A 9,379-nucleotide genomic window follows, 5' to 3' on the forward strand; every position below is an offset into this window, starting at 1 on the left:
TCAAAGGACAACACAAGAAGACAAAGTCAAAAATTATAACAAAATGTGCAAAGACCTGAAGTTAGAAGAACAAAATGGAAGAACACACTCAACATTCCTCAAGATGAAGGACTGAAGAAAAATTCAAGCATCCACTTGAATTTTTGAAGTGGATTTCATGGCAATATTGAAGGATTTCATGGGCAAAATACTGAATGATGCAGAAAGCACCAAAATAATTTGGAAATAATACAGTCACTGTGCCAAACAGAAATGGTAGATGTGCAACCATTTCAAGAGGCAGCAAATGATCAAGAATTCATGATACGGATGGGAGAAGTCCAAGATGCATTGAAGGTACTGGCAAAGAACAAGGCACCAGAAATAGATGGAATACAAATTAAAATCTTCCAACAAACTCATGCAGTACTGGAAGCATATACCCATCTATTCCAAGAAATTTGGAAGACCAACTGATTGAAAGAGATCTATATTTGCACCCGTGTCAAGGAGAGGTAACCCAACAGAATGTGGAAATAATCAGACAATATTATTAATATTGCATGCAAGTAAATTTTTGCTAAAGAATATACAAAAACAGCTGCAACCGTACATTGATAGATAATCTCAAGAGATTTAAGTCAGATTCAGAAAAGGATATGGAATGAGAGATATCACTGCTGACATCCGATGTATCTTGGCTGGAAGCAGAGAATACCAGAAAGATATTTACCTGTGCTTTATTGACTATGTAAAAGCTTTCAATTGTGTGGATCCTGACAAGTTATGGACAACATTATGAAGTACGAGTATTCTGGAACACTTAATTGTGCTCATGAGGAACCTATACATACACCAAGAAGCAATTGTTTGAGCAGAGCAAGGGAAAACTGACTGGTTTAAAATTAGGAAAGTTGTATGCAAGGGTCACATTATTTTGCCATACTTATTCAATCTGTATACATAGCAAATAGTATAATAAACTGGATTTTATAAAGAAAAACATGGAACTAGGATTGGAGGAAGACTGATAATCTGCAAAGCAGATGCTGCATCCTTGCTTGCTGAATTGAAGCGGACTTAAAATACTTACTGATGAAGATCAAAGACAGTAACCTTAGTTATGGTTTATACCTCAATGGAAAGAAAACATAAGTCCTCCTTGTCAGACCAACAAACAGCATCCATATAAATGGAGGAAATATTGAAGTTGTCAAAGACTTCATTTTGCTCAAAGCAACAATCAACACTCATGGAAGCAGCAGTTAAGAAATAAGACAATATATTGCACTAGGCAAATATGCTGCTCAAGACTTTAAAGTGTTCAAGAGCAAAGATGTTGGTTTGAGGCCTAAGATGCACCTGATCCAACCATGGTATGTTCAATAACATCATATGCATGTGAAAGTTGGATAATGAATAGGGAAGACTGTAGAAGAATTGATGCATTTAAGTTATGGTGTTGGAGAAAAATATTGAAAGTATCATGGACTGCCAAAAGAACAAACTAATGTGTGTTGGAAGACATACAGTCAGAGTGCTCCTTGGAAGTCAGGATGGCCTGACTTTGCTTCTCATACTTCAGACATATTATCAGGAGAGACCAGTCTCTGGAGAAGGATATCATGTTTGGTAAAGTGGATGGTTGGAGAAAACGGGGAAGGCCCCAATGACATGGACTGGCACAGTGGTACCAGCAATGGACTGAAACTTAGCAAAGATTGTGAGGTTGGCCCAGGACCAGGCAGTGTTCTTTTCTGTTGTGCATAGGGTTGCTATCAGTCCATACTGACTTGATGACACCTAACAATAGCAACAGCTAAAATGTGAAGGACCCCCTAGTAGTTTAGTGGTTATATAATTTGCTAAGCATGTGATATTGATGATGTTGTTCATTGATATCTGCATTCCATTGGTTTACCTATTTTTGGAATGGGCACAAATATGGATCTCTTTCAATCAGTTGGCCAGATAGCTGTCTTCTAACTCATAGTGACCTTGTGTGGGGTTTCAAAAGAGTGGCTGATGGATTTGAATCATTAACCTTGTGATTAGAAATCCAGTGCTTATCCTACCACCCTATACTAGCACTGATGTTGTTATTGTTAAGTGCTGTTGAGTTGGTTCTGATTCATAGCAACCCTGTATAGGGATTCTGAAGAGTTGGTGGTGTGTTTGAACTGCTGGTCTTGCTGTCCAGCGCATTATCCTACAGCAACACACCAGGACACCTCACCAGCTCTGGTTGTTGTTATTGTTGTTGTGAAGTGCTGTCGAGTTGATTCTGACCCATAGGAACCCTGTATAGGGAGGGTTTCCCAAGAGCAGCTGGTGAGCTTGAACTGCCGATCTTGCAGTTCAAATGGCTTTGCAGTCTGACGCATTAACACACAGCGCCACACCTGGTTAGATGGTCTTAAATACTTCTTCTGCAGTGAGAACGTCTAAATGTGGGGAAATGAATGTTGGAGATGGATTTTTAAGAATCACATTCTTTTGGGCGAGTGCTCTTGAGCATTCACTGCCCATCTACAAAGGAAGATGATACCTTCCTCTCAATTCAAGTAAAAGAAGTTTTACAGAGACTAAAGAGCTCAATTCAAGTTTCATGTAGATGGATGCCACCAAGCAGTGATATCTGGGTGACAAGGGAGAAAAGTAAAAGGAAAGAGGATAAATGGAGCAGCAAGAGGAAGGACTGTGTATAGGAAGAAAGCATACAACCAGCATTTTGAAGAAGAAAGGAATCACAGTATTTCCCTATTGACCACATCTGGAAAATGTCACCCAGAATACCTCTTTTCAAAGGTGGTCTGTGGAGGGGAAACATAGTCAAATCAGGGGAGCTAGAAGAGTGTCTTGGATGTCTGGTGCTGTGGAAGACTGAGAAGCAACTTACCTGAATAGACATGCCTACTCTCATGTCAAGAAACATCAGTGGGATGATATCTCCAGCAAGTCAGCCCACCTGGGTTTCACATGGAGTTCTGCCCAGTTCTAGCTCATTCAGTGCATGTGGCAAGAACTTCCACTTTCTCCACCTTCAGAGCCAGCAAGAGCAGGACCAGTTTTTCTCAAACTTCCTTCTCAATGGTTTTGAATCCTTGGGCTTTCTCTTCTACTTTTCATGATGTGGCAGTCTGCTTCCATAACAATTTATACCCTAGAAAACACTACTAGGCAGTTTGCACTGGACTACTAACTGCAAGGTTGTTATGTTATGTACCGTGGAGTCGGTTCCGACTCATAGTGACCCTGTACAGGGTTTCCGAGGCTGTAAATCTTTACGGGAGTGGAAAGCCTCATCTTTCTCCTGCAGGTAGTTTCGAACTGCTGACCCTGAGGCTCGCAGCGTGATTTGTAACCACTAAGCCAGTTCAAACCCACCAGCTACTCCCTGGAAACCCTATACAGGTTCACTATGAGTCAGAAGTGACTTGGCAGCACTCCACAATAACAACAGAAGGTCACTGTAAGTCAGATTCTACTTGATGGCAGTGGGTTGGGTAGGTGAAGTGTTGAACTATTAACTAAAAGGTCAGCAGTTCGAACTCACCAGCCACTCCATGGAAGAAAGATGGGGCACTCTGACTGCGTAAAGATTTACAGTGTCAGAAACCCTTGGAGACAGTTCAACACTGCACTCTAGGGCAGCTATTACTTGACAGCCCTGGGTTTGTTTTGTTTTTTGTAATTGCATTGGGCTCAACTGGATGACCCAGACTAATTTCCCTGGTTAACACTCTCTGACTAGTTTCCTTAATTCCCTCTGAAAAAACGATTCTGCATCTTTGTTCACCAGCTACCTGCAAACTCTCCAGATTTTCACAGGTCTACCTGGTAGGCATCTTACTTTCCCAAAATCTGTAGGTGGTTGAGTTTGTGGGCCATGAAGATCAATACACTGCTCTTGATAATTTAATTTCTTAATTAAACATAGGATGTATACTTAGTAGACTGACTTAGGCAGTCAAGGACCTGGTAAGTTAAAAGATGTGATCTGGAATTAGCACTGCTCTTTGTAAATTGTATAAAGTCAGCCAAGCTGAATGACGCTAAGAAGCATAATTGTTCATCCATCAATTGGGGAAAAATGACACCTACCCTAGAAGTCACAGTGGACCTGAAAGTTGTGGCTATGAGTGGACCAGAAAGGAAAACTGAAATAGAAGTTTGGAGTTGGATAACCTGCCAATAAGCTGACAATGAGACCCTTGTGATGTTGGGGGATGGAACATTGGTAATCCCTTGCATACGGTAGTAGTGAAATTGTTAGTAGTGGGATAGGAGGTCATCAGAAGGGAGTGTACTAGGTTTTGATATCGCTCAGAGATTTGAGTTCAGTGGATGTTGTAATCATAAGGACAATGAATTTGACTGACTTGCTAAGTGATCTGCTTGCATTGGAACACTTCAATGAAGGGCTAATTGATCAATAATTAAAGGAAAAAAAATGTGGAAAAGACAGGGCCTCGTGGTAGTATATAAAGAAACTCATCTCTTTCAGCTAGAGGTCAGAAAAAAAAGTGAGAGTCAAGCTAAAAATAAATTTATCTGATATGAATGAGTTTATTAATAGAATATTCTGATAAAGAATTAAAATCCCTGGCTATGCTACAGGATGTCATGATAACTTGGAGACAATGAGGTAGAAATTCCCAAAGTCCTATGTCAGACAGCAGGAGGGAGAACTTAGGAATGTAGGCATGTAGAATGTGTGTCCTATAAAAGGTCAGAATGCCTAACAGACCACTTACGCCCAAAGGAATCTGATCACTAATGTGATAAAGAAAAAGCTGGGGAAAGGTCATTATCTATAGATCTTGGATGATGGCTGTTGTTGTTAAGTGCCCTCGAGTCAATTCTGACTCATAGCGATACTCTATAGGGTTTCCAAGGAGTGGTTGGTGAGTTTGAACTGCCAACATTGTGCTTCCAACTGACCTTGTGGTTCATTGCATTATCCTGCAGTGCCATACCAGGACTCCATGTTGGTAAGTGATGCAATTATCTGATAAAAGTGGAGATTATAAAAATCACAACTACTAGAGGACAAGTGGTTGCAGTTAACCATTCAGAAGCCAGGTGGATGTAATTATCATAATGTGATGCAAGGTCAGGGTGGCAGCCAGGAAGCCCTACCCACAGGGAGCTATTGAGATAATTGATAGCGTATGTTGTTCCAGGGAGCCTAGTAGATGGATGGCCAGAAAGGGCATTGCTCAATTTACATCATCAAAAGAAATCAAGCATGGATTATTAGGAGACTGAGGATAATCATCTTAATAGAAAGTAATGATCCATCACCTGGTTTCCAGACCTGAGCTAGTGTTCAGACCCAGAACCCCAAACTGAAAGGGAAACCCGAATCCTATGAAGAAGAATCTAGGGCTTTGCACCAGTTGATTCCAGTTCAACCCACCGCTGATAATTTGTATTCCCACCCCATATATATTGAATCACAATCTACATTGAAACAAAATCCCCAGGTTATGAATAAACATAAGAATCACCTGGAACGCTATCAGAATCACCTGGGGATTTACTGAATAACCTGACGATCTACAGGAATAAACTGGGGAATCACAGTGACACAATGGTTTAAACTCTGGGCTACTAACTGATAGATTGCCAGTTCAAAGCTACTGGCTGCTGCAAGGGAGAAAGATGAGGCAGTCTGCTGCTGTCAAAACTATTGTCATCGTTGCTAAATGCCATGGAGTTGGTTCTGTACAGGGGTTCTGCAAGAGCAGAAAAAGTGGCTGGTGGGCTTGGACCGCCAACTTTGTGGTTCACAGTCCAATGCTCATCGTATGGAGTCCCCATGAAAAAAATACCACCTTGACACTCCTAAAGAGCATTTTTACTCTGTCCTATAGAATCCATAGGAGTCCTGGTGTGGCACTGTGGGTTAATGCACCAGACTGCAAAGCCATTTGGCCTGCAAGGACAGCAGTTCAAGCTCACCAGGTGCTCCTCAGAACCCCTAGACAGGGTCGCTATGGGTCGGAATCGACTCAACAGCACTTCACAACAACAATGGAATTCATAAGAGTCAGGATCAACTCCCAGGCTATGGGTTCGGGTTTTTAGTTTGGGGTGGAAATACAAATTCTCAGATGTGGAATGAACCTGTCAGAGTCCTGGAAGAATCTAAAACACCTGGTTAAATACACATGGTGGTGATTTCTCTGGTCCATAAGTGGCACAAACAGTTAGGTCTCCACTGTTAACCAAAAGATTGACTGTTGAAATGCACACAGCTACATTTTTGAAGTAAAGGCCTATGGATCTGCTTCCGTTAACTTTAAGGTCAAGAAAATCCTAAAGAACATAGATCTACCCTATAACACATGGCTTAGTAACAACAGCTACTAACAACAAAATGAATTTCCTCTGTTAATTTCTCAAAGGCATCTACAGTCATTTATTTCAGTAACTGTGCATTTGGAAGAAAGGAACCGTCACACATTTGATGTATGTTAGACACAGGATGCTATCTCATGGGATGTAAATTTCTATGTACAAAGTTCCTGATAAATTTTAGCCACTTGACAATCATTCATTGTCATCTCTGCTCCAGAAACCCTGAAATATTAGGATCCAATCTAAGAAGCTACTATTGGTGAATAGCGAAGTAGATGGGTAGCCAGAGGCAACATGTGGCAATGGGGTATGTAGTATGTTCATCATGCATGAATTAGGGCTATGGTGTCAATTTAGGGCCGTTTTATCTTGAGATTATAAATGCCAATTTATTCCTTGCATTAATTATCATTGTTAAATGCAGTCAAGTCAGTTATGATTCATAGTGACCTGTATAGGGTAACTGAGGAGCAGCTGGTGAGTTTGAACTGCTGATCTTGAGTTGAAGCTGAACTTGTGGTCCAGTGTTTATCCTACAGCACCACACCCTTTAGAATGAAGTTTAGGTTTGGACCCATTCAGAAGAGGCATAAAGTTCAGTAATAAGACATCCCTAAATTTAATGGAAAGCTTGCGGTGGATAGTCTTCATGTAGTTGGCAAGAGAAGATGTTTTGATTGAAAAAGTCTAGAGTAGAAAAAGAGTGAATTTTGTTGCCTCTTCCAAAGTCTTTAACCTAGGTATCTGCAGATAATGGAAAGGTCATTGAACATTTATCAATTTTGCATGTTTCTTTGTAGCACATTTAGAATCCACAAAACATCCCTGCCCTTTAAATATACTTTTTTGTTGTTGATAAACAGGCATTTCCTTATCTCTAAATTAGCCTTGCCTTGTTAAATGTGTCCACAGATTACAGCCAACCTTCAGGTTCCACTAACCAATCAAAAACATCTCTTCTTATCTGATCCTAGAAGCATTTTACCTGTGGCAGTTTATTTCTGGAAAAAATCTATTCAGAGTCTGAAAATATTATGGCTGTGAATCTAACTCACACACACAAAATAAATGTAAAAATGAATGTGACCTTTCATTGGTACAGCTTTCTAAATATATATTTTTCTTTCTTTCTTTCTTTCTTCCCTTGCATAAAAATATATTTAGTGAGTGCAGATATAGAGCATGTTGGTAATTAATGTCTGCTGAAAGCTCCTTCTAGAAATAATACATAAATGAGTTAGTTGATTTTTAACTCAACCAGATAGAAAATAATAGTTCATTTCACACTTTCCAAATAGTAGGGTGAGGTTGAAATAGCACAGACTTTGGATCTGAGCACATTTAAGATTAAATTCTGGTATGGTGTGAGGAGAAAAATTAGACCTCTTGAGAAATGAGCTCTTTCATCATGCAGTCTCCTGAGACGGTATTTAGATGATAGTTGATCTAGAATTGTGTAGTCTCACAGGTTAAATCTCCTGCTTTTTCTTTAATACTGCTAATGAAAGCATCATCAGAACCCAAAGGTCTATCCTCAGAGAATCTATCCTTCTTAGGTATCTCGTACCCATGCCCAATCACCAGCTTAAAGATTTTCTGTTTTGTGTGTACATATATCTCATAAATTACATCATAAATATTGATCTGCCTATTGACTAACTTTTACATCTAATGTGATTTACTGTTAAATAAAGCCATAAGGTAGAATAGCAGGTTAACCATACCCTACTAGACAGAGAGAATTATTGCCAACAATTAAACATGCAATTGCTTTTAGGAATAAACAGTTTCACGCATGAATTGAAGCCTGTGAGGACCACATCTTGTAGCCCTGCCAGACAAGAAGGTAAAGAAAATAACTTAACATTAAATAATGTTGACTTCTAGGGGAGTGATAGCTCTCAACAGCAGAAAGTTCAAAGCCTGATGTCACACTGTTGGAAAATCAGTGTTGACAGGCCCAGATGTCTCCATCTGCATCCCATGCCCTGCCCCAACGGTACCTGTGGAAATCATTACCAAAGCAGCCTTTCGACAATCACTTGGATTTTGTGCTCCTAATAAACAGTGAACCTGTTCAGGATGGTAACACAATAATGATGATATATGTAAATTTCATCACCTAAGAAGTAAGTCTTTTCATGGCTACATTTTAGAACTGTAGGAAAGAGGCATCATTTAGATGTCTGCTTTATGAAAACCAAAAGTCACACATAAAAATCTCCCTCAATTGTCCCTGCTTTTTCCAGATGTTGTCTTTAAGTCTTTACCATTGCTGTCTCAAAAAGGAAGAGGAGTCTTTGATAGTCCTTGGAAGTATTTGAAAGAGTATGAACTTGACAAGTAAGCTGACCTGGATTGGTATCTTGGTACTTAACTCTGAGAGTTGAATGAATTTTGATATGACCTACCTGTGGATCTAATTGTTTCTCCCCCAGAATATGTGTTGATATTCTCATACCGATAAATGTTGATATAATCCTGTTTAAAGATAGAGCTTTCCAATCTAACTGCTTCTTAACGGGTAAATGGATAAACAAACCATGGTACATATAAAAATGGAATCCTTTTAATATTCAAATGCAACTATTCTTCTCCAGTCTTCTTTATTCACTGTCCAACTTTCCCATGCAAATGAGGTGATTGAATGTATCATGGCTTCGATCAGGCACACTTCAGTCCTCAAATTGACATCTTGCTCTTGAACACTTTAAAGAGGTCTACTGAAGCAGAATTGCTTAAAGCAATACATTTTTGGATTTTTTTAACTGCTGTTTTCATGCGTCCTGATTGTGGATCAAGGAGAGTGAAGTCTCTGACGGCTTCAATCTTCTCTCTGTTTATCATGACTTTGTTAGTCCAGATGTGAGATTTTGTCTTTTCTTTTCATTGAGGTGCAATCCATGCTGAAGGTTGTAGTCTTTGATTTTCATCGGTAAGTATTTTAAGTTCCATTTGCTTTCAGCAAACAAGGTTGTGTCATCTGCATATCTCTGGTTGTTACTGAGTCTTTCTCCAAACTTGATGCCACGTT

Source organism: Chrysochloris asiatica, unplaced genomic scaffold, assembly GCF_000296735.1.
Source record: "Chrysochloris asiatica unplaced genomic scaffold, ChrAsi1.0 scaffold00001, whole genome shotgun sequence".
In the NCBI taxonomy this organism is placed as follows: domain Eukaryota; kingdom Metazoa; phylum Chordata; class Mammalia; order Afrosoricida; family Chrysochloridae; genus Chrysochloris; species Chrysochloris asiatica.